Raw genomic sequence first — 26,581 nt, forward strand, 5'->3', positions numbered from 1 at the left:
CCATGAAGAAAAGCAATGTTTCCCAACATCTCCTTCTCTGGGTACCTGTCACCACTTTGAATGCAGTTACATGTTCTGGCTCCTCCATATTTTGTGAGTCATTGTCCTTTTACATTCATTGGTAGGGAGGGGGACAGGACATAGGTGAAAGGAAAGGGGAGAGGGGGAAGGGTAGAGGCAGGGAAGTTCAGTCATGTAGTGGAGTTGTGGGGTGCGTAAACAGGGGCTAGAAGGCTTGAGCTAAGTGCAGTGTGCATGAAGAAACTGCGTGAGGAGCTGTGATACTGCAGACCCAATAAAACATACGATTATATATAATGCAATATATTTACCTATATACACATATTATGTCAGAAGACAATTCACTTAAAAGTGTTTGACATATATGATTAAACAAGCTCCCCAAGGGAACGAAGAAAACTAATGGAAGGAGGAGTGAAAGGGATAGATGGGATACGGTTGGAACACAGTCAGGGTACATTTCAGGCTTACGTAGAAGTGTCTTATGAAACTCAGTGCTATGTCTAATGAACACACGCCAATAAAACTGATTTAATAATACATATCAAACATTGAGATAGTTTGTCAGAGAATGAATCAGTGAATAACGAGAAAGCTATGAACACTTCTTCCAACTGTAAGAGAAGTAAAATTCTCTTGGTTCAGCACTCCAAAGGCCTCCATGGTTTGTGGGAAATCGACAGATTTTGCTTGAGTTAAGCAGGCTGGCTACGCAGGAATTATTTAAGGAATTTCAAAACCGTAAGAAAAGCTAATCAGTACAAGAAGGCATGGGTGGTTTCCTTGTTGCTAATAATGGTCACATTATAGTAAAATATTCAAACATCCATAATTTCAGAAACTAATATCTGAGGCAGGAGAATTGTGCATGAGAATTCTATACCAGAGAGGGCTACAAACTGAGACTATGTCGGGGGAAAAAAAACATGCTTGCGGGTTACGGAGCTGAAAAAATAGTTCAGCAGTTAAGAGTGCTGGCTGCTTTTCTGGGCAACCCAGATTTGAGTCCCAGTTCCCAACTGACCCATCCATGGTGTCTTACAGTTGTCTATAACTCCAATTCCAGGGAGATATGTCACCCACTTCTTATCACCTTGGGTGCCAGGGGTGCTTATGCTGCACACAGATCCATACAGGCAAACACTCATACACATGAAAGAGCAGAAATTAATTAAATATTCTTTTAAAACTCCTCTCCTCAAAAGCTGAAGAGCTGATATTTCTTATCTATCAGTTTAAAGAACTGAGTGTAAAAACCTGCATGCTTCTGTTTAATGACCCTGCATAGAAAATAGATTTTACCAAAGGAAAACATCAGGAGACTTCAGTACAGGAAGGAATGTATCCGCGTCCTTTCCCACAGGCAGCATGGGTCACTATGCTTTCAACTTCATCTTCAGAATTTTGCCGTCTCACATGCTGTCTAGTCATATAAATCATGAAGAAAAAAAAAAGTGGAGATCAATTAAGCTGTCTTCCAGAAATTGCTTACAAATCATCAAGTAACTAAAAGCAGGGGATGGAGAGACTTAGGCACAGGGCAGGGGGGACAATGAGCTTTTTCTTCTAATCTAAGCTCCCACAAGGCAGAATCCAAGGGCCTCAGGCTGAGTGAGGGAGGAGAGAGCTCCTCTACCACACGACAAGAGAAAACTACATCTAGCTTCCTTCAGCCAAGAAGGTCATAGGAAAATATGTCCAGTCCTAAAGTAGAAAGAACCTATATAAACCCTTTTGGCCATGAAAATGCCCCAGACCTACAGCTAGAAGAATTCCACGGTGTCAGCCACAGATCCTTAAGGAATTCCACATTACATTTTAAGTTTTGACATAAAGTGAATCATGAAGAGTCCATTTCTGATGCTGAGTGTGGGGAAAGGCTTCAATTTATAATAGAAATGACATTTTACAATGGGAATTACATACTTAAAAATGTGTGGCCATCATAAAAATATTAGTCAAAATTGCGCTGAATAAAAATTATAGAAACAAGTTACATGGAAAGTAATCTTATTCCTACATAATTCTGAAATATAGAACACAATTTCTCTTTATAATTTTGTATTACAAGCTAAGAGAATGCGTACTACTTTTAATTCCTGAGTTTTGATGTTTTATAAGGTTTCATTCTCTAACTATTTTCTTTATCAAAACTGTGGCTCCTGGGTGAGACACACTGGCACAAACTTTATCTCAGTACACAAAAGGTTAGACAGGAAGTTTGCTGAGGATTCTGTTGGTCTGAAGCAAACCTGTGCTGCATAGCAACACCTTGTCTCAAAAGACTAATGCAAAGAAAGAAAACAGTAATAAAACAAACCAAGTTTTACTTCCAAAATTAGGGAAGACAGCTTCCAGAACCTTCTCAATGGTGATGGACTCTTCCAGGTTAGAACTCAGATTGCAGATGCACTAACACTTTTCTGGTAGAGACCATTGTTAAATGGAGAAGCAAATCTAAAAAGCACAGAAGCAAAGCTTTACAGAATAGCATGAATAATGTTCTGTTATGTAGAAAATATGAGAAAAAACTATTTGCTTATTTGATTTCTTAATCAGACCTCGAGACAGGAAATCTGGCATGATATTATGATATTTTATTTAAAAACATATTATTTAACATTATAGTTTTTTAATTTCTGTGTGGAACATGAAAGATCTCTGGAATAACAAATCATCTTTATGAATGACTGATAAAAATACTTAGGAAAGATAAGAGTGAGTAAATTCTGCCATTTAGGCAAGCAACCCCTCAATACCAGACAAATGCAGTTAATCTCTCAAAAATATTAATTAACAATTTATGAGTATTTTTTATCAGTTGAGTATCAAATTGAAGGTATTTTAACAGCCCTTGATACTCCCCCTCAGATATAATTAATAGAGGAAGAAAAGAACCACCAAATTCGGTGCCACCGCAGAATACTCAGTTACTAAAATGACATTTTAAAAAGCACGGGAAGTCTGCTTGGAAGTGAAAGCAGCATTTGGAGCTGAAAGGCACCGTGCTCGCTGCAGATGGCCTGCGTGCCTCTCCTGAGAAAGGCTGGAAGCAGTGCTTCCCAAAGACACATCCGTGTTCACTCTCTTCATTTCTGAGGACGGGCGCAGTTTCTCACTACCGTGGGGAAGAGAAAGCAAGTACCGAGCCCCCAGCGTCCAACACTAGGCAAAGGTGAGAAGCATCTTGTCAGAGTAATTGAAGCAGCCTCGTCCTTATTTGGTGACAGATCTGCAGCATCTTTGATCCAGGTCACAGTGAGTGGAAACAGCCCCTGGAGCCTTTCTGCTGAGGAGGAGACCTGTCCCTTTCTGAGACAACACCTTGGCTTCACCTGGTCCATGACAGTTGGGTGGTTTTGTTGATGTGTATCAGAGGTGGCTGTGGTACAGTGGCCTGTGAGCCTCCAGTGTCGGCAGAACATTGAGCACTCTAATACCTGCCTATGTCTAAAGGTGATGGGTCACTCTTGAGACTGCTCCAGGCTCCGTCTTCTCTAGTCACACAGACGAGTGGGTAGAAGCCTTTTCCATCAACCATGTAACTGATTCCATATGCAAATGGCTGGCTCATCATCCTAATTTTAAAAATATTAATCTCAGAGACATAGTTGTTATAATTGAAGAGTATGCCATTTTATCTTTCTCTTTTCAAGCCAGAATCCAGTCTGTGCCTTTCCCACTTGATGCTCTGCCCAAGTTGGCCCTGTATCATTATTCCTCTTTCATAACTGCAGCTGGATGCTTTATTCAAATTCAGCTGAAAAGGGATCCTGGAGACATATTAGCATCATAGAGTTGGAAAGAGACATCTGTTTGGTCTGCATCTCTACGAAATGAGAAGGAGCATATTAATTCCTCAAGTTAAAAGCAAAAAGAATAGATTTAGAATAACAGAAAGATGGATATTCATTTTATAAAAGCTAATTTCCAATTACTGCTGTGTGAATGCATGGGCAAACAGGCAAACAGATAAAATGTGCCATGACAGCCTGAGAGAGCAGACGACTCTGCTACGTCAGAAGGCATCTGGGGAACTCAGAAATGGAAGTCAACATTTAAGAAGTATGTGTGACATTTTGATGGTTTTGCTTTTGTTTGCAAATCCAAAATACTTGAGAAAATATACCTTAATTCAGGACTCAGTATTTCATAAAATCCAGGAAGACACAAATGTTAAATTTCATGTTATATTCTTTGAGGTGACATGCTCATCACACAGCCCACCTTAATCTTGCAAGGTGCAAGGTCCTATGAGAGGAGAAGACCCCTCTTATGTCTAGAGACTTTCCTTCATACTGTGAGCATATATCTGCCTATATCTGACCATATATATGACCATATATCTGCCAAGAAGTAAGATAAGGGTTCGTTTATTCTGGCTTATGATTGTAGCCAACAGTCCACCATGGCAAGAGCAGATATAGTGAAGAGAGTGGCCCTTGGCTATGACAACAGGTGCAGGAGCCGGTTTCTTCCAGTCTGGATGGATCAGGAAACAAAGACAAGAAGTGGGCTGAGTTATATGACCTTGCTTGCTAAATCCTCCACAACCTCCCAATACAGCATCACTGACTGGGGACCAATATTTCAAATACATGAGCCTTTGAGCGTATTTCACGCACTATGATACAAACTATCCATAAGCTATTACCAAACTGTAACAGCCCATCCTGCTTAGAACATGGAAGTATTTTCTTCAGTGCCAGGCTGTTACAAAACTTTGCCATTCCTTTTCATTTTTTCTGTGTTTTTTCTTTCTTTCTTCTTCTTTTATTTTGTTTTGATTTTTTGTTTTGTTTTGCTTCTGAGAGAGGCTAGACTTACCTGGGTTAATTTGGTTATCCCAGTGATTCGTTGCTGTGCTGCAGAGTAAATCTACTGAGCCACCTCAAAGTTCTCTATACTTCCAACTGTGGTTACTGCCTGTGCATCCACAGGTGTCTGGTGACAGAGAAAAAATAAAGCACTTGCTTCCAGCCCTTTCTCCTGTCACGCAAAATGGTTTTGGTGATGGCGTATTCTTAGGACATAGAGCTGCAAGGCAGTGAGATTCCTTGTTTTAAAGTATCACACAGGGGCCCACTAGTTGGCTCATCAGGCACAATCACTTGCCAACAAGCCTGACTACATGAGTACATCCCTGGGCCCCAGACTGGTAGATGAAGTGAACCAGCTCCCACTCTGTTCCTCTACCCACCCACCCAGACATGCAAATAAATAAACTAAATGTAGTAGAGTTTTTTTAAAATCACAATAAATAGTGCTCCAGACAATGTTATTTGTTTGGGGGGTGCTGTGTATGTGCACATGCACAAGTCTTTGTGTCGGGTACACATGGGTGAGTGTGCACATGAAGAGACCAGAGGTTGATGCGGGGTCTCTTCCTCATTAATAATTCTGCTAGTATAGGGTTGCCATCTTATCCCAGAGATCTCCTGACTAGGCTGAGATTACAGTGTGTGCACTACACACTCCCATCTTTTATCTAAGTGTTGGGAATCCTAACGCCAGGCCTCACACTTTTGTGAAGGTGCTTTCTCCACTGAGCCATCTCCTAGGCCTCCCCAAAATTTTGTTTTGTTTTGTTTTGTTTTTTGGTGGTGGTGGTGGTGGTGGTGGTGGTGGTGGTGGTGGTGGAGGAGGAGTTTTTTTGGTTGTTGTTGTTGTTTGTTTGTTTTTTGGTTTTATATACAGGTGATTTTCTTTTGTGGAATCTTAAATACCTGCATTGGAAACAGACTTTCAGAGACTGATCTTACAACCTTGCTATTTTTTTTAATTTCCTGAGTTTAGCATTCATCCATCCATTCTATTTAACATTTGATGAACTACCCACAAGTATTTTGATCACCCATCAGAGTTAAAGCAGTGCTAAGTATCACCACCCTTCAAATATAACTACTGTATGACTCTCTATGCAGTTGTCATTAGGATAAGTTGAGAGGGACTACACTGAAATGCAGGGGAAGGAAATAGGTGTGTGCATTGTGACCATAAGATGTCATTTGCCACAGAGTGAAATAAGAGAAAGGTACAAGGAATAACCCACAGTGTATTTAGTTTTAATGGCTGAGTGCAACAAGCATATAGTGCACACATTTATAAAGGTATTTTTAAATATTACAAGGAAACACATTCTTCCATATAAATTAATAGCTACCAATAGGATTAACTATGAGGCTTCTAGAATGGGGCTTGAGTTCATCAAATACATCTTCTTTGCAAAGAACTCTTCATTCGGTGAGAGAGTTAATGGCAGTAAGGACTCCAAGAAGCTGAGTCCTATTGGAGAAATAAACATAATTCTTTTTTTTTTTTAAGTAACTGGAAATTCTTTTCCACATATCATAACTTCTCCCACATTCAAGGCATCTTATTCATTAATCTTTAGTTAATCCAAAAAAGATTTGCCACAGGGAAGTGCTAAGCTGGATTTGAAATGAAAGATTAATGACACAGGACTTTAAACATTTCACAGTCCATATGACTCAATAAAAGTGGAACGCTGGAGAACTTGCAGGGTCTGGGGATTCTGGGGTGTGGGACGATCACTATTAGTCATTGACAAAGATTGCTCTTGGTACAGGGGCATCTGAGGCTCTGCTACATGGTCTACAGGAAGGACTTGTCATTACATGCAGCATGGCTGTGGAAGTAAGATGGCTGTGCCACACAGAGCGAACAGCTGTCACTAGCCTTAAGGAAAAGGAGTCGGGTAAAGCCATACTTGTTCTCAAATGAATTACCCAACACCATGAGATGTACACCATCCACTGCAACCTATTCATGGATGATTGACTCACATGAAAATACTGAGTATCACTAACGTACCCAAACTCTAGGGAAAAATGTGAATAAACTGGGGGCAATGGAGGGGAATTACTCAAAGAAACCTAAGCGTTCTCAGGTCAGACCGGCTGCTTTGATCAAGGTGGGTCTCGATTGGGAGAGTCTTGGAGCCCAGGGGCCTGCAGAAACACATCTTGTCACTCTAGGGATTTGAAATGACACATGCTGTATCACAGCCATTGCTTTAAAGTTAAATGTTTGGGTTTTGTTGTTGTTGTTGTTGTTGTTGTTTTACTCTTTGATGGCAATCTGCAATGTATCCCAATACCAACACAGTCCAAGAATAGTCACAAGCAATGAAACTAAAACACACTTGTTCCGTCCCAGGTGATATATAGATACCAACTTCTCTTAGAATTGATTGAAAATAAATGAACTATAACAAAGACACCCACATCTGGTCAACATAGGTCTTTTTTTCTTTTTAAATGACTTCACGATATCTAACTGCAGATTAGATATATGAACAGTTTGTTTTATTTTAGCTTTGTGATGACTCTAGTACAGATTTTATTTTTTTTTCTATTCTCCAAATTTAAAAACAAAGTTTAGATAACAGCAACTTGTCATCAAATAGCCTGGCAGTCCCTGTCTGCTTCTCATCTTGTCCTTCAGGGCGCTAGAAATTCTTGGCCAACAGACTACATGCAGAAGAAGGTATTCTAGACTCAGGCAGTCCCCTGCTTCTATGTCTCCCTCTCTACCTCTTGCTCATCCTCTCTTCTTTGTTCTCCATCCCCTCCAATCCTTGTTCCCTTCCTTCTGCATCTCAGCGGCAGAGACTTCACATTTGCAGTGGGTCATAGGGTACAATGGAGGAGACCATCCATGGGCATAACCATGTCTCTTATGTGGGAATCACTGACTTTCAGAATTTGCACTTGCAACTTTTATTAGTCAATCAATCTGACCAATGTAGAAATTGACATTGGAAGTTGGACAGAGTTGACTAAAAATCCAAAATTTACAGTAAGTAGGTTAGTATTTCAGTATGGAGAGTGGGAGAAAAGATACTTCTGGGGAGGCAAACCCAAGACATCAGACCCAAGTGTCATTTGGGATCAGCTAGGACACAAGCCTGGTACTTGTTTCTTGGACTGCTTATAGAAAGAACTCTGAAAGAGGAAATACATTGTGCAAGTCTACAACTACTGATATTTGGCAAGACCAAATAGCTGTGAAGTGAGGCAAAGATGAGCTATAAGTTAACAGAACATTTTTTAAATAAGAGGAAGTTCAGAAATTTGGGACCTGGATACAAGGCAGACGTCACTGAATAGAAGATTTCTTGTAAAACTTCTAATTTGGAAGAAATAACTCAGGGGGAAAATTCATCATAAAAGGTTCCTTTCCACCAGATTAATCAGGGTTGAGGCTATCTCTGCCTGTGCATTTCCCAAGGCAAACTTATGCAAGGACCTCTTACTTGGAGAGGAATTTGAACAAAAATGGAGGTATGAGAAATTAGTCAGAGAGAGAGAGAGGAGCTGGATTTTGTATTTGGGTATTACTAAAGGCAATTGGCCATCTCACATGGTCTTCGGAGATTTAGAGGATTCATCTCAGAATGTATCACTGAGGAGAAGAAGATATATGAGTTCCCTCTTAGTGAACCATTTCCTAGTAGCCAAGGGTGGATCCACTTGTTACCCTTTCTCTACATTCCCGTTTCAATTGTATGTATTGGGACTGAGCATTCTCTAAGAATGTCAGGTCAGAGACTCACAAACAGCAGATAGTTGATGCTGGAAAAGTCTTTGGTGATATTTGAAGCAAAGTGTTCAAAGCCTCCATGGACTTGGATAGTTTTAGCTGTGGTGAAGTGTGGACCAGGCTTCTAAACTGGAACATAGTCTGTCAAGTAGAAATTCAGAGCTGAGAGAAGTTGGCTTCTGAGCAAGAAATAAAAAGGAAGAAAAGATAGGTTTCTAAGAACCACTGTTTCTCAAAAAGGACAGCTTTTTGCAGACTGGTGTTACAAAACTGGCTAGGAGTGGGTTAGAAACCTACTGAGTTTCTAAGAGAAAATATACTACTTTTTTTCAATAAAAATCAGAAATTCTTCATAAAAGGAAAAGTCAATTTGACAGTTTGAAAAATGAAGTGACCATTAGGCTGCCCAAAGTCCATAATGGAAAAACAAACTCAGAGACTTGTGTATCGTGCAGAGTGGCTAGACTCCCCAGTATCTGATTCAGACACTGCCCGAGTGGTCAATGGAAAAGAAAGATCATATGGGAGGGCAGAGCTGGGGCTCCTTGCTCTGGGATAAATGGGGAGCACACACAGACAGAAAAAAGTGTATACCATATATTTTCGGACTATAAGATGCTCCTGACCATAAGACACACCCAGTTTTTAGAGCAGTAAAACAAGAAAAACAGTGAAAACAGCAATCAGATCATAAAGCACACCCTAATCCCCCCACTCACTTCGGGGGGATGTGTTTTATGGTCCAAAAAATACAAGATACACCATGCCCCTCCAGCACCACCAAGAATGATTCCCTGCATTGCTGCTGAATACAATGTGGTAACTGCTGTCTCACTCCTCCCAGTGTGAGTTCTACCACAGTTCTCAACTGTGAGTTAACAATAGTCTCAGAGGGCATGGGGTATGGGCGTCCTAGTGTCACTTTCACGACTGTGATGTTATTCCCTTGCACAATACAACGTCAAGTTTGTTGGCCTACCGATTCAAGATACAGTTCATCATCATTACAAGAATCTCACAGAGGTCAGATCTTGAGACAGATGTGCACACCACACCCACAGTCAAGACAGAAAGAAACAGGGGCACCCATGCTGCCTGCCTGCTCCTGGCAGTGGGAGTCATGAAACAGCAGCAAAAATGAATGAGTGAATGAATGAAACTCCAAATTTTTCAATCGCACTTAGCTATAGAAGTCCCCTCATTGAAATGAGAGCTTTCAACATTTACTCATCTCTTAGCAGCCCAATTATTCCCTCTATCTGTATTTCATTCATACCTTATTTAAAGATAAAAATTTTGTCAAGCCTGAGCGAGCTTGGTCATATATGGGATGACACAGTGCATCACTGTAGTGGACACCTGAGAGTGGATGATGTGTAACAACTATTCCTCACATCCTTTTCCTGTAGCAGATTTGACCAGCTCCTCACAGATTCATTTAGTCTAAAGCAAGAGAAGGAAACTCTAGCTAGGTGACTAAAAACCCAAGTATTACACACAGGATATTGAATAGCATATGGGTGGCCTGAGAAGAGACAGAGAACAACTGTGGAAGCCATGCTGCCAGAAACAAGGACTATGTTATGCCTATGATACCAAGCAGAGATCCCAGGATTCTGCTGCCAAGGCTGACAATCACAGGCACTTGGAGGTTCTCTAGAGTCTGCTGCTGTGGAATTCATGTAAAGCTGCCATGACTTAGAAAGTGTTTGACTGCTGAATTCACCCCCTTTCTCTTCAAAAGCTAGGCTGCTTCATAACTGAAGAGCAAAGCAGAAGCCAACAAGATGGGAGAGTGGGAAAAATAGTAACTGCCATGCCGGATTACCTGGGTTGGATCCCTACAGCCATGTGCTGGAAGGACAGCATTAAACCCCCCTCACCAATAAGTTGTGTCTTCACAGCCATACAAGTACCTACATGTACAATAAATAAATAAATAAATAAATAAATAAATAAATAAATAAATGTAATAAACCAACATTAAAAAAAAAAAAAAGACAGGAGGGCCGGTGATATGGCTCAACAGTTAGGAGAGCTTGCTGCTTCTGTAGAGGACCGGAAATAAGTTGTCAGCATCCACATTAGACAACTCAGAATCATCTATATTTTCAACTCCAGGGAATTAGATGCCCTTTTCTGCACTCTGTGGTCATTTCACTCAAGTGCACACACATGGGCACATACACACACAGAGCACCATATACACATAGTTTAAGATGTGATAAAATAAATCTTTAAAAAATAAAACTACTTCAAAAAAGCTGAGCATAGTAGCACATACCTTTTAACCTAGTACCCAGGAGGCAGAGGTAGGTAGGTCAGTGAATTTGAGGTCAGCTTGGTCTACATAATGAGTTCCAGTCCACTGAGGGTAACATAGTATGATAGTCTCAAAAAAAAAGTGAGCTGGGTGCAGTAGTGCACATTCTTAACAGCACTCGGGGAGGCAGAGGCAGGAGAATCTCTGTGAGTTCGAGGCCAGCCTGGTCTACAAAGAGAGTCCAGGACAGCCAAGGCTACACAGAGAAACCCTGTCTCAAAAAAATAAAATAAAATAAAAACTAGAAATAGAAATGTGAGGTAATAAAAGGAAAAAATGGATTAACAAACAATTGGGGAAATTTTCTAAACAAATGAAATACCTTTTGGAGCTTGGTAACCAAAAGCAATTACGAATGTCCACTGTCATCCTGGGCACTAAGGAAATATCTCTGATGGCAGACTAGAGAAATGTGAGAAGGACAAGCAAGTTTGGTTGCTGCTCTTCACCCAGGGTCGTGTAAATGATACAGGTGCTTTGGGGCATGCTATAGCTACAGGGAATGAGCTCTGACAGACACTCTCAACCCCAGGCAAAGAGCAGGAAGCAGAGCTCAGCACTGGATAAGATGGTGAGGAAAACTGACTGGGCCTCCACTATCAAAGGGAAGTGGGCAATTAGAGCAATTTCCCTGACACTCCGGGCAAAAGTGGGCAGTTTGAATCATCTAGTCTACTGCTTCAGACCCGGACTCATGTCGCCTGTGGAGAACTGTCCTATTAGCTCCAGTTCTCAGTGAGTAACTAACTCAGGAATGTGCTCAGGGTAGAAGGAGCCTAGTCTCTAACAAGCACCTTTTAACCATGTCTAAGTGTCCATGATTTTTTTTTTTTTTTGGTCTTATTGATCCAGGCTACATTTAAAAGAATAACCTTTGGAGATGGATAGCCAATGCCATATGCCCTAAATTGCTATTATGTTTAAAGCAGAAAGTGTCAAACCAAATGATGAAAAATGAGCATTGGGCTCTCTCTCTGGCTCACTCACCAGCGTCCCACTGACTATGGGAGGAATGAATCACCTACAGCGACATTTAGTTAGTGATGCCATTATGATTAATGTGTCATTTAGGCAGTTCCCCATTGTGAAGACGCTTGTCACATACTCACCTGTGTCTCTGACTTCCCAGCCTTACCCCTGTGCATTAGCAGGCACCACTACTTGGTATAATTAAGAGCAAAGACTGATTTACAGGGCCCCGAGGAGATGCCAGGAGAGAAGGTTTCCTTCATAATACCTAGATTCTTTCCTGTATCCCCAAACAAAGTGACGGCGGTACAGAAGCGACACTTCTATGGTAAGCATTTTCACTCACGTTCTTACACCTGTTGGAGTCATGGGCCACTTAAGCACTGACTTCCTTCTTCAGAGAGGGATATAGCTTGAACAGAGCCCAACTCCCCTTCTTCTCCCATCCATTTGATTTTTGTTGTTTTGTTTTTCTCCTTCGTTTACTGATAACCATCGCAAAATCCAAACAATGTGTCATGAAAAGTCAAAGTACTACCATAAATGGCTTTCTCTTACGAAGAGAAAAGACACAGGAGAAGCCACACACTTCTTCATTATGTAAAGGGTACTCATGTCAACTGCCATTAAGGGAAACCTCCTTCTGAGACTTGAGCAGCACCCTGGCCTTCCAGCTCTCTGGAGAAATTGCTATTTACCAAACAACCACTTGATCCATGTAGCTGACCATCTCAACCACAGAAAAGCAAGAAGCCTGGAATTACAGGGTGGTTGTTCACATGCTGAGGCAGGGAACAAAACTAGAGCTGCACATCTGTGCTCATTTGAGTTCTGTACGTCTTGCATCTCTTCCTCAGAGAGCAGCACTGGCAAAGCGCTCACTGGGATAATTACACGGTGCTCCAAGCACCCAGCGCAAGAACACTGTGAACGTCCAAGGGTTTCAACAATTCAGAGTGATTTTGAATAGCGTCTAATTGACAGTGAGGGTTTCAAGAACTGTCTTCTTTAAAGAACAGCCTTCGTCCTTTAACATTAGATCATTATACACAGAGATACATATTCACAGTCAAATCTGAGAGAGCTAAATCTGAACATCTGCAGAAATAGAATGATGCTATTGACATTTATCTGAACCCAGCCTGGTAAAGGTTTGTGTTTATCATCAATAGAGACAGGGAATTTGAGCTAAAGAGACCCAAGTATAAAACTCTGTGTACATTTGGTAGACTGGCATGAAGACTTTAAAATAATGTTTAATTGGTTAGACTATAAATGAGAAAAGTCAGGAAAGATACATGAAATAACAAAGATATTCATTAAAGTGAGTAACACATTGATTTTTTTAAAGTATTTACTTTTATTTTTTGTGTATGAATATTTATGTGAATATATAGGTATGCATATGGTGGTACCAATGGATGGCAGAAGATGCTGTCAGATCCCTGGGAGCCAGAATTGTAGATGGTGTGAGCCCTCAGTACAAGTGCTAAAAACTAAGCTCTGGTCCTATGAAAGACAGCAAGCACTCTTAACTGCAGAGCCATATCTCCAGATAACTTGAGATGAGTATATGCTCCAACTGTTTGTAGGCCAGTCCAACAAAAGAACATGGTTCATGTATGTGCTCATCCTCATATGTATGTAAGATAGCAGCTTGCATGTGTCAATTCTCTCCTGGGACCTAACTTTTCAGGCTTGGTGGCACATACATTTATTTATTTTTTTAAAATATTTTTTAAAGATGTATTTATTTATTACATATACAGTGTTCTGCCTGCATGTACACCTGCATGCCAGAAGATCACATTATAGATGGTTGTGAGCCACCATGTAGTTGCTGGGAATTGAACTCAGGACCTTTGGAAGAGCAGCCCATGCTCTTAACCTCTGAGCCATCTCTCCAGTCCCACATACATTTATTGACTGAGCCATGATATTGGTCCGAAGTAAATATTTTTGAAATTGTACTTTGGTAATCTTCCAGACTCTCTAATTGGATATGGAGGCCCAAAAATGAGCCTTTTGTTGTGACGGAAGGAATAATTTGAAGAACCCTGAGACTCTGTGATTGAAACAACTGACTTGTCTCCACAAAACACTAAGTTTAAGAGAATAAGAAAAGTCATAGGAATCATTTTTTTCTAGAATAAAACATAATTTTATCTATTTACTAGGTAAATTGTATCTATTCTAATTTTAAATAGTGATGTTAAAAAGGAAAACCCAAGTTACATAGAAAGTACAGTAACTAACTCAGTACGAAAAACATACCTATAATTCCTTTTTTAAATTTTATTTTATTAATTTATTCATAATACATCTCAATGGTTATCCTCTCCCTTGTATCCTCCCATTCCTCCCTCCCTCCCATTTTCCCCTTACTCCCCTACCCTATGACTGTGACTGAGGGGGACTTCCTCCCCTTGTATATGCTCATAGGGTATCAAGTCTCTTCTTGGTAGCCTGCTATCCTTCCTCTGAGTGCCACCAGGTCTCCCCACTCAGGGGACTAGCCAACAGACAGGACATTCTCCACAGCTGAGTGGAGAGTGGTATCTGACTTTCACACATACCTATAATTCTAAAGCTCAGGAGACACAGGCAGAAGGCATGAGTTTAAGGCCAGTCTGGGCTTCCTGGTGAGATTGCCCTAAAAAGAGAGAGACAGACAAGAGAGGGGGAAGAGGAAGAAAAGGAGAAAAGGAGAGGGTGAGGGGAAAAAAGAAAGAGAAAGAAGGAAACAGGAAGAGGGAAAAAGGAAGAATATTTGAAAGTGACAAGAAATTAGCATATATATGTTGAGCCCTTCATGCTATTGTTTTCATAGATTATAACAACTGTATCAATGATCTAGTCTTCCTAAGAAAGAAAGAAATAACCAAAAATTCTTTAGCCACTTAAAATGAATTTGCTCACATTTAATTATTGGAAAAAATTTTACACTGAATTTATCATTCCAAATTAATCAAGATTACAATTTTAATCTTAAATTACTGTTTCTTGCTTCCTAGACCTTAAAATAACTTTTTAAAATAATAACATTATCAGCCTTAGAAATAATCTATAAATATACTGGTCTAATCAAAGTCTATTTGGTAATTTCCAAGACAGAGTACTGAATTGAGCTTTTTATATGACGTTGGTAATACAATATCCTCAACGAATACCATTCAAAAGCACATATTTAAAACTCAGGCTTAGGCAGTGCCCAAGAGGGAAGTATCTTAATAGGCCTAGTACAGATTATCTTGTGGACTGTGGCTCTGGCTGACTTGTAGACACTTGCTCAGCTTGTATAAAGTGCTAAATTCAATCCTCAATGGTGCAAAAAAAAAAAAAAAAAAGGCCCAATTTTTCCCCTAGGCTGTCCTTTCAAATATGTGAATAATAATAACTAAAATGGTAGTAATAGTTGCCCCTGTCTGTGTGCTTTGCTTCTTTTTCGTATAGTATTATTAGAGTGATTTTATATGCATTTTACTGAATCCACAAAAACAACATGAAAGAAGAGTGCATTAGTAACAGTTCAGTTTCATACATCAGAAAATAAAGTTCAGGGAACTTAGGACAAGGTCATGAGCTAGCAGACGACAGGGATCAGCTGTGCTTTATGTGGCCTGTAGTCAATCAGTATCTTAGATGACCTTGCTATTTGTTGGCAAGTGCTGAAGATGAAGCTTCAACAAAAGGAAGTTTATCTCACATTATTCTCAGGATAGTTTGATTTTTTTCTCTCAAGTTCTTTGAAATGTAGGTGTTCTCCATGTCCTTGGACACTGGTCAGGACCAAGAGGCTGCAGATGCCCAGGTTTCCTGTGTGAAATGGTGTTACTTTTGCTTGTCATACAATGTGCATTGTCTCTAGAATCCTTATGGCAGCTAGTTCAAGTTAAATGCTCTGTCAGTACTTATCAACTTGTAAAGCTCAGGGATCCATGAAGACAAGTTCTGCATATTCTCAACCCAGGTGCAATTTTTAAAAAATAGTTTTCATCCATGATTAGTTGAGTCAGGGAGAACCAATACACATGGATCCACAGGACCAATCGTGTGCCAGTCTAAGGTGAGGCCAAGTGAAGGGGCCAGACAGTGCATGTGCCACATCTAATACTGCTGCAGATGGCTTGTCTGTGGCTACAAAAACCATCAGGAGCCCTCCTTTAAGGATTACATTCATTTTCATCATCTTATTTTTCATGAACGTTGGTTCATTAATTTAGTACCTCAAGCCAAAGGGAGAAGTGTGCCATCACAACAAATTTGGACAATGAAACAGAGTCAACACATCACCCACCAAGTGTCCCTAACTCCAGAGGCTGTGGTTTACATGGTGAGTGATCTTGACAACTTATTTTGAAAACTGTATGAAGGGAGCAAGAAGGAAAACAACAGGGTTGGGGGAGGCACATGGGCCCTTCCCTCCCATTCCCTCCTTTAGTAGGTCCTAAAGGAGAGTCATTTTCTTCAGTGGTGTACCCACTGTTCACTTTTCCAGACTCCAGTAAATAGCACCCAACCCATGCTGAAAGAAGCAAACTAATTAAACTCAGTGAGTCACACACAGGAAGGAATAGGAGGAGAATGCTGAGAAGAGGGTCTCAGAGGGTGTCAGCCCACATTTAGCGAGCTGATAGAAGTGAAATGCAGTTTAGCAGACCCCATAGGAAGTCAAAACAATCTTCATAGCTATGTTTGTGAAATAGGCAAGCATATCTAGAAGGCAGGGTGACTGCAAAGGCCTGACTATGCCTGAAACATAGGACAAAAAGGTTCGCAGGGAAACCACCTTCCTTCTAAGATATGAAAATAGACAATTGCATGCGTAGTTGTCTCCCCTAAGATGAATCATCGCTGCTGAGACAAGAATACACACATTATCCAGTAACAAAAACAGTCTGCTTCATCCTGAAAGGGTCTGACATCTATATTTGCAGCAAATTGGGAAAGGTCTTACTTCAGAATCATGAACTTTTGGAAGGAAGGGAATTTGAGTAGCACTCTCCCATGGGTTAGAGATTAGGGTATCTTGATTGAAGTCACACTGGGCAGTAATGAGTCTTTTCTTCAGCTTGTTCAATGTGCACTGCCATTGTGTTAACCTTATGTACAGGAACAAGATGAAAAGTAACTCACAGACCAACATGGAGACGGTCTACAAAGCTAGATCATAGTGTTTAGTTCAGTGAACATAGTGGATCCCAGAGAAGGAACACAGAAGTGGCAGAATAAGAACACTGTGTTTACTTTGAGTACTAGCAAGCAGCTCCTATATGTCCATGAAATGCTAGCTAGTAGGATTTGCTTAAGACCAGTGGTTCCCAACCTTCCTAATGCTGAGACCTTTAATACAGTTCTTCATGTTGTGGTGATCCCCTAACAATAAAATTATTTCATTTCTACTTCATTCTGCAATGTTTCTACTGCTATGAATTGCAATGTTAATATCTGATATACGGGATATTCTCAATCAGAAGCTGAGAAACACTTCCCTAGATCACCTCAGCCGAGCCAGGCATTTACTTCTGAAAACATCCCAGAAAAAGGCAACCAACTGAATCTTAGAGATTTGCATTCCTCTAGGTTTTTTCAAGTATTGCTGGTTCAGAAAACACTCATTCTCTCCTATCTGATCATGTATTATTATTTATCTTATTTCTAGAAATTACATATTAGATTTTATAAAATTGTTTAGGACCCTGATACTTGCCTGGCTGGATGGCAAGTAGTTCCATGTCTTTCTGCAATAAGAACAACTTTTTTTTTATACCAGGTAAACTAAAATATGAATTTCTATAAAACGGTCAAAGTAAAGATGCAGTGATGGTCTCTTTCTCAGCACCGTTTGAACTCTAGTTCCAGGGTCTGATTCCTTCTTCTGACTTCCATAGACAGCAGACATGAGTGGGGTGTACCTGCATACATGCAAGGAAACACTCATACACATACAATAAAATAATCTAATTTTTTTTACATATTAGTATCACTGATTAATCAAAATTTCCTTTCCTTAGCAAAAATACTCAGTTCTACATTAGATGCAATCAAGGACAATTATGTTGTTGTTCAACAAAAGGGATACCATAGGCATAAGGTTATTATGAAGTTCAAATACTGATTTATGTACTCCCCCCCCCATTATCTGGGTTCAATCCTTGTATCAATGTTTCAATCCTTAGTACAGGATAATCTCCTGTATCAATGTTGTGTAAATATTGTTCCTCAATTGTCCCCTGATATCCCAGTAAAGCAGCTTACAGTCGATTGATGAGCAGGTGACAAAATAGGTTTGGACTTCCTGGCAGCCAGGGAAGAAGCTTCAAGAGGAAGCAGAGTATTCAGCCATGGGCCAGGAGACATCAGGAGAGAGAGAGAGAGAGAGAGAGAGAGAGAGAGAGAGAGAGAGAGAGAGAGAGAGAGAGAGAGAAAGAGGGAGAAAGATCAGCAGGAAAGATACAAGGTGCAAGTATCTCTGGGATTTATGCTGGGAGGAAGCAATATTAGCTTCGAGGGTTAAAAATAGAATAATAATTGCTCAGTTATTGCGTTCTGAAACTTGTTTAACAAACAATACAGCAGAGTCTCAATTATTTGGATAATAGCCAGGTTAAGAGAGAAACTGAGAAACAAACAGAATTTTATAAAAATAAGTCTAACAGAATACATGTGTTCTCACTGCTAAAATGAAAACTATAATACAAATTATTAACTAAGCTTCCATATGGATAAAAGTTAATTATTCTCACCCAGAGAAGAGCCCTCTTATTGGTTATCCTATACAAAGTGATCAGCCCTGAAATCATATACATAACAGCAACAAAAATGGATGCATCATGTTATATTTGAATATTTGTGCATACAAATACATATATAGTGTAGATGTGTGTGATGAGTGAGGAAGTGAGTAAGTGTGTGTGTGTGTGTGTGTGTGTGTGTGTGTGTGTGTGTGTGTGTTTAACAATAAAGATCAAGGCTGGGTGTCGTGGTGCACGCCTTTAATCCCAGCACTTGGGAGGCAGAGGCAGGCGGATCGCTGTGAGTTCAAGGCCAGCCTAGACTACAAAGTGAGTCTAGGACAGCCAAGGCTACGCAGAGAAACTCTGTCTCAAAAAAAACCCAAAAAATAAAAAAATAAAGATCAAAGAAAAAATGAGCTATCAATTTGAGACGGTAGAATGAGAAAGGTTGGAGGGGAGGACCTGGGAGTGGCTACAAGGATGAAAGGTAAAGGAAAAGTGATGTAATTTTATTTTTATTTTTTAACATCAATAAATGTATTGGCTTAATTTGCCTCCAAGAAACAAACAAACAAACAAACAAACAAATACATTTAAAATGTAACCACAATTCAAAAGACCAATATAGTCACCTGAAGACTTTGCTGTAATTTTCAATAAAAAGCATTTTGAACGATAAAACTTGTTTTTGGCATGAGGATGTCAGTTCATGTTTTATGAATACTCATTAATAGGTGTGTGAGTTAGGGTTTTATTGCTGTGAAGGGACACTATGACCAAGGCAAGTCTTATAAAAGAAAACATTTCATCGAAGCTGGCTTACAGTTTCAGAGATTGTGATGGCAAGGAGCATGGCAGCATGCAGGCAGACATGGTGCTGGAGAAGGAGCTGAGGGCTCTACACTTGGATCTGTAGGCAGCAAGGGTATGTGAACCACATTCAATGCAGCTCGAGCATATGTGACATCAATGCGTGCTCCAGCAGTGACACACTACCTCCAACAAGGCCACACCTCCTCCAACAAGGCCACACCCACCATGTGCCACTCCCTATGTATCAAGCATTCAAACACATGAGTCTATGGGGGCTAATCCTATTCACACCACCACAATAGATTTTGTTATTGCTTTTACACAGTCTATGATTATGTCCAAGTGAGATAATCAGATTTTTCTCAACCTTGATACCATCATGAAATGGAGTTTTACAAAACAGAAAGAAGGTCTCATCATTCTCCACATACTAAAACCAGAAGTAATATCATCTCCTTTCAATAACCAGGTCCGCATTTAATTTTCTCTATCTGTAAAATAATTATGTAAGGCACAACAGAAGCTAAAATTATGAGTCAAATATGACCATTTCCTTCAGAAATTAATATCACAATGTAGTAATAAAAACAAAGATACAATATAATATAAATATAGGGATGCATTTTCGTGAAAATGGATCTAAATGAATTCTGAGCACTGTGCCAGAGGATTGACAGGAGTTATTATGTCCTGAGTTGACAATGGGATTCTGGAAGCTACTGATAGATTTAAGTCAAGGTGATTTTTAATAGAAGAGGAAGAGAGGTTACCATATCTTAAAGGGAAACTTCATATAAGAATAAACTGGAGAAAGGAGATGGTAAAATGTTTGACAGCAATTCCTTCCTATGGACAGGAGAGTGACTGACCTTCCCTCTCAAGGACTGGGTGATCTTCAGAATAACTGTGGGCCAATTTTGAGGTAGGTCTGTGGGAAGCCACTGTTGCATTGCTTTTCTTGAGGAAAGTGCATTGACAAGACGTAGAGAGTAATGGCAGACCAAAGGAAAGACTCAACCTAATGAAGTTTATGAACCAAATTGTTTACCGTGGTATCTTACAAGAGCATAAGTGGAGGCCTTCTTACAGGGGCATAGATGAGAATTTGCTTATAGAAGCAGAGTGGGCTGTGGCTATGGTATCATCTTGTGCACTTACAGGCAGCACGCCATTGTAAATTCTCCTCTTCCAGGAATTTTTTGCTTTTTATACAAATTTGATAAGGGATAGCACGAGTCTTCTGGGTTTTGTGAGCCTTGTGATCCTCTCCTGTCTCTCGATGGAGGATATTAATAGACTTGATCTCATGCAGGTCTCATTATGTGATCATAGCTGTTCCAATAGCCACCGTCACAACCTGCCCAGAGGAAACAGCTGTAAAGCTGGTGCCCTCACCCCACCCCCAGAGCAGGGAAAAGGGAGAAGACACAGTGTAGAAAGGGCTCCAATGGAGCCCACCTCAGTTCTTTTGAATCATGGAGATCTTGGTCAACCTTCTGGGAAGGTTCTGACTTTTGATTCTTGAACAGACTGTATCTTTCATGATTTTTTCTAGTTAGTAAAGATATTTCTGAGAGAATACATGTCGCCTGTTAGACAGATAAGACAACGGTTTGTGCCAGGGAGGGGGAGGGGGCGGTATAGTGCTACCACTAAGCCACCCTGGGGCTATCCTGCTATGCTAGTAGGATGGGAGCTAGCCAAGGATTCTAGAGCAAGTTCAACATGGGCTGGTCATATTTGTGAAGATGATTTTTTTGCTATTCTAGCAAGAAAAGCAGCAACTACAAAACAGTGGACAAGCATAGCAACAGCCGATTTCTGTCCCTTGGCATCCTTGAAACTGCCCAGATTGCTAATTCAAACTTTGACTCTCAATGGGAAGTCTTGCTTCAGATACTCTCCTAAGAAACAAGCCTGTAAGACCCTTCAGGTAGAATTGGAGACAGAATCCACCCATTGAATTATCTCTCTTATTTTAGACTATTCATTTATTCTATAAGCCTACAGTAGAGGGTACATCTGCGAGAAGGTGACTCTAGGACTGGCTTTGCAACATGTGCAAAGGGAAGCTACATGCTTTAGTAACAACTCCCATGCAGGGATCCTCATGTGCAAAGGCACAGTAAGTATGAGACCATGCAGGTCCTTTGAAAGACAATTTGGACAATGATGGGAGCTGGAGGTGTGATGGCAACACATCACTCTGAGGCTTCTCTGATATTCTTTTTCTTTAATTTATCCAGATTAAAACTCATTTGTTATCCCATCACTTGTATCCTCCTGTTCCTCCCTCCATCCCGCTTTCACCCTATTCCCATCCCCTAGGTCTATGACCAAGGGGGACCTCCTCCCCCACTATATGATCACAGGCTATCAAGTCTCATCTTGGTAGCCTGCTTATTCTTTCTTTGAGTGACACCAGGCCTCCCCACCAAGGGGAGGTTGCCAAATGTGGGGCACCAGAGTACATGTCGTTTGGCTGATATTCTAAAGGTGAGCTTTCTCCAGAAACATTTGGGTCAATGAACCAAGAAGAGTGTATAAACCAGCTTCATCAAGATCACTGGTGCCCTAACAAATATTGGTATTGGAGTCATTTTGAACGAATTTGTGAAAAACAAAAGCCGTACCTAAGCCAGTAACAATAGTCAAGCAAGAACAGTGTAAAAATAATACGATTGTGGACTTTATGAATCTTGAAAGAATGAACGCAGGTTGGTGAACTAGACAAGTCAAAAACAGTTGTGTGAGAAAACAAACAAAAGAAGCGTCTTGGGTTCTTGCTGCCACTTCTCAGCCATTTCTCCCATGAGGATGAACTTGTGAGTACTCCTGACAACGCCTTTCCCCATCCATGCTGTTTATTAGAGTGCTGGGGAGACAGTGGGATTTGTTCAACATATTCTAGAGAGGCCTCCTGCAACTTCTTGGATAGAGTCCCCCATTAAAGTCATGCCCTTAAATTTCCGAGCAAAATTGGCATACTGTCTCAGCAAAAACAGCTGCTTTGATTCACACAAGCCCATATAAAAACAGCAATGCAAGCTTTATAATCACACCAAAGTAAGAAGAAAAGCCACAAGCATGCCACAAATGATAAAAACAAGCTCCTTTGTGTGTTTTAAAACTGTTTTAATAGCAAGAGCAACACATTTTTAAACAAATATTATTCATTTTTTCCTAAGTTACTTTCAAATGCAAATTTGCAAAAACACTGAGGCAAGCCTTGGGAATCTTTCAACTTAATAAACTCCAGCTGCCACAGGAGGGGCGCGTTTTCACTGCTTTCTGGACCTCATCTGATGTGAGATGGGACTGAATTGGTTGAGTTATGTTACAGAAGGACTCTTAGAGGGCTTGAGGAAAGGGAGGATAAAATATTTAAAATCACTTTAGTTCATTTGGAGGACAGCCACACGAGACTCTGAAGCTATCACAGCAGTGAACTCTGAACAGTACTCTCACTGTATATTTGAAAACAGGGGAGGAGGGAGGAAGAATCCAACTATAATCCACTTTTAGTCTTGGAGGAGATGGAACACCAATTGGTTTAATTAGCTCTAAGCTGTTTTCAGAAGCGTAACTCTCAATACTGAAAGTTGAAGGCTTAAATTCCATTTGCCCGACGTTCTTGTGCCATAGTGCAGGATATTAAATGTGTATGTGGGATAATTTCAAATTCCACCCAGTCAGAGGAAAGCTGTAATGGTTACAGACAGACTTCTGGGCTCATCAGTCATCTCCTTTGTTTTTCTTGTTCATATTTTGTGTTTCTGGAAAGTTTTTACTTTGAAATAAGGTTAGATTTATAGAACGTTACAAAGACGGCACAGGGAGTTCCCTAAGATGCATCAGATTGCTTCACAGGATGTTGACTCTTACATAACAATAGCATGATTAGTAAGGAAACAAATCATGTTGCTATAGGCACTAAACTGCAACTGGTTTTAAATCTGCACCATTTTTTCCAATAATGTCCTTTTTTTTTTTTTCATTCTGGTATCTCATTTTGCCTTCATTTGTAAAAATCATCAGTCCGATGTGTCAGCGTTAGGTTTAATGATGCACTTTGATGTGACGTACTGAAAGACAGTGTTTTCTCTGATGTTCTTGATGAAATGCATAACTTCTACCATCTATTTCAAAAGCACTGAGGTCATGACCCTGTGAGCAGCTGTTTTAAACTGGAGGAGACTGAGAGGTAACAGAAAACATGGTTTTGCCCTTGTTGATTCCGCTAGCATTATAGCAAAAGGAGAATATCAAAATGAAGAAATTGAATGCAGTACCTTCGTAACAAGTCAGTGGAAATGGTCATGACACGGAGAGGCTTCTCTTCATCACCTTCGAGGGGCACAGGGATTTCTGATGGCCTTCCATAACTCTCAGGAATGTGCTGCAGGAAGTAGAAAGGTTTTAGTCTCTTAAAATTCACAGCCAAGCCAGAGCAGCTGAGACAGTGTAGTATTCCCACTTCCTTGCTACTGAAGCATTCCATCTGCAGAGTTGGGGGAAGATCATGAGATCCAGGAAGTTCACAAAGCTCATCAGGCTCAGAAGCTCACAAATCTTAGAAGCGTCAGGGGGCTTGGCAAGTTGCTCTGGTCATCTTGCTCTTCCCCCGCCCCCACGTTGCATAATCAGTACGAAAATGGCTGACACTGTCTTAGGTAGAGTTACCTACCAATTAGCCAAGGAACACCAGGGACATGGGATTTGTAAGTTTTACCCTTGTGGGGTGAGATTTTTGGAGCTGCACTTGCCTTTGAGTTGCACAGGTCTCTGTAAGAATCTCCAGTTAACTCACTGGACTGCCAAAATAGCCTTGGTTGGAATTATTTATTGGGTTCATCCCTGCCTTTCCTCGGTTAAACAGATATTTATTCATTTTCTCAGGAAAAAAAAATGAATAAAGTCAATATATCTGGTCAGAAAGTTCTGGGACTGCAGACCCTACAGATGATAGCTACATAAGAAAAATAAATAAATTATATACCAGTGGCTATAAATATTGAAAGGTAGAAGAAGTCTTGGCAGTAGGATTCAAGACTCGATATTTATTTTCATCAGTGAGAATGGAAAAAATGAAAGTTAAAATCAGAGTGTGTAGGAGAGATGCAGGATCCAGGGGTGGGGCAAGTGACATCCAGGGTATCAAAGAAAGAGCTCCGAACCAGAGCATCCCACAGGCTATGTGTTCCCATGCATCCTCCCTAGTCTGCTAGAAGGACCGCTGACCCAGAACCCTTCCTCAGTCAAAACGTTCTGTGACACCATTTCCCAAACACACTTGGAAACAGAATACACCAAAATGAAGGGGCCTATGTGTAGATTTGAAGGCAAGTAATGAAATATTGGACATATTTTGTACAATTTTGAGTCTGAGCATGTGTTCAGCTTTCAGAATTTCAGGGAATGACCCCCAAAGAAAGAGAAGACTTAAGGCATGGAATTACACAAGACACTTGTCAACAAAAGTAATAACTCACAATTAATTGTATCATAACCTTGTACAATTTCCAGGTGAGCTTCATGTATCTTTTCACCTAATTCTTACAATGTCTATTTGTTCTCTTGTTTCATTTCTAACAACTGAGGATAAATAATGGCCCCTTTCCTTCTTGAACCACAAAGTAAGTAATAGGAAAAGGCAGAAATAGCAACTATATCTGAAAGATCCTGAAAACTAGAGCTTTTAAATCACAACAAGTTCGTATTTGAGTCTGAATATTTTGTTGCACGTGAACTTAAATAAAAGGAAAACACATTCTCTTTCAATATGATGAAGGGTTGGTTTTCATTGCCCCAGTAAATCTAGGAAAGCTGTCCATTTGCCTGGTAGCTATGAAGTCTTTGGAAACACATTTTAGCAGTCAGTCTTAAAGAAAATTGAAAAGTTTTCATGGTTATAAATTTCCCTACTTTTGCCTCTGAAATGTTCACATACTCCTTTGCTTCCTAAAATTTTCTGTCATTTCATTGCTGTAACTATTTAAGATGGGCCCCTAATCTCCCTTAAGCTAGCCAACTGACATCTTTCTAGTGCATCACTACAAAGTTGTAGTTATAGGCAGCTGCCTTTAACATTTGTTATAAGAGTATAGTTACCTACCTTAAAATTCATATTATGCAAAAAATGTATATTTTTAAAAAATTGATGAGTTGGTAGATGTAAAAGAGAAGTAAATGAATGGCAATAAATATGTACAAGGTTGGGTCAGTTTGGCCAGTAAAACTTTTCCCTGTAAGCATGAAAACGTTGCATTCCATCTTCAGAAAACACATAAAACACACAAACAAGCAAACAAGAACAAACGATTGTGTTCTTGTGCTTTTATCCCCTTTCTGGGGAGACTAAGGCAAGCAGGACCCTATCCCTGAAGCCTGTGGCCAGGCAGCCTAGTGTCGTTGGCAAGTTCCAAGCTGTTCTCTGCCTTTCATATTCACGCGCACGTGTGCTTATTTACATGTACATGAACACACACACACACACACACACACACACACACACACACACACACAAATAAGAAATGGGTTGCAGAAAATGAATATTACAACCATCTCATTTCTAAACCAAGCCAATATCCATTTCATCCGAGCTCTAATTAGTAAATTAGTAACACCTTTGTTATAAAATTGTCCTCAGCTCACAACAAAATTTAGAAAAGCCCTATATTCCCTGTGTCCCCAACTGTAACATTTTGCACACTATAAAACAGTGCAGCTCTGGCATGGCATCATGCAGTCTATGGAGCTTTAACATACATGGAAACGCATGTTTCCAGCAGCATAATATTCCACACAGTAAGTCCTAGCTAAAATGCCACCTCTCCCTCCTTTCTAAGCTCTAATACCCCTTTTCTGCTGTTTTTTCTTTTCCAGAAAACTGGGTAGGCAGAACCATGTGAATTACACTCTTCCTTCCCTTGGGAAGAGGTAATGGTTTTATAACTTGATACCTTCTCTAATTTTTAGCACTGAATAATATTCCATTTTAGAATCTTCTACATTTCAGTCTCTTGATTAATAAATAATACCTTGCTTGTTAGTTTTAGCATTAAAAAAAAGACTTTTAGTTATTTTTATTTTATGTGTTTTTGTGTTCTACCTGCATGTATGTATGTGCACCATGTGTGCACCAGAGGTGAGA

The sequence above is a fragment of the Acomys minous genome, assembly GCF_964271855.1.
Source record: "Acomys minous genome assembly, chromosome: 9".
Taxonomy (NCBI): Eukaryota; Metazoa; Chordata; class Mammalia; order Rodentia; family Muridae; genus Acomys; species Acomys minous.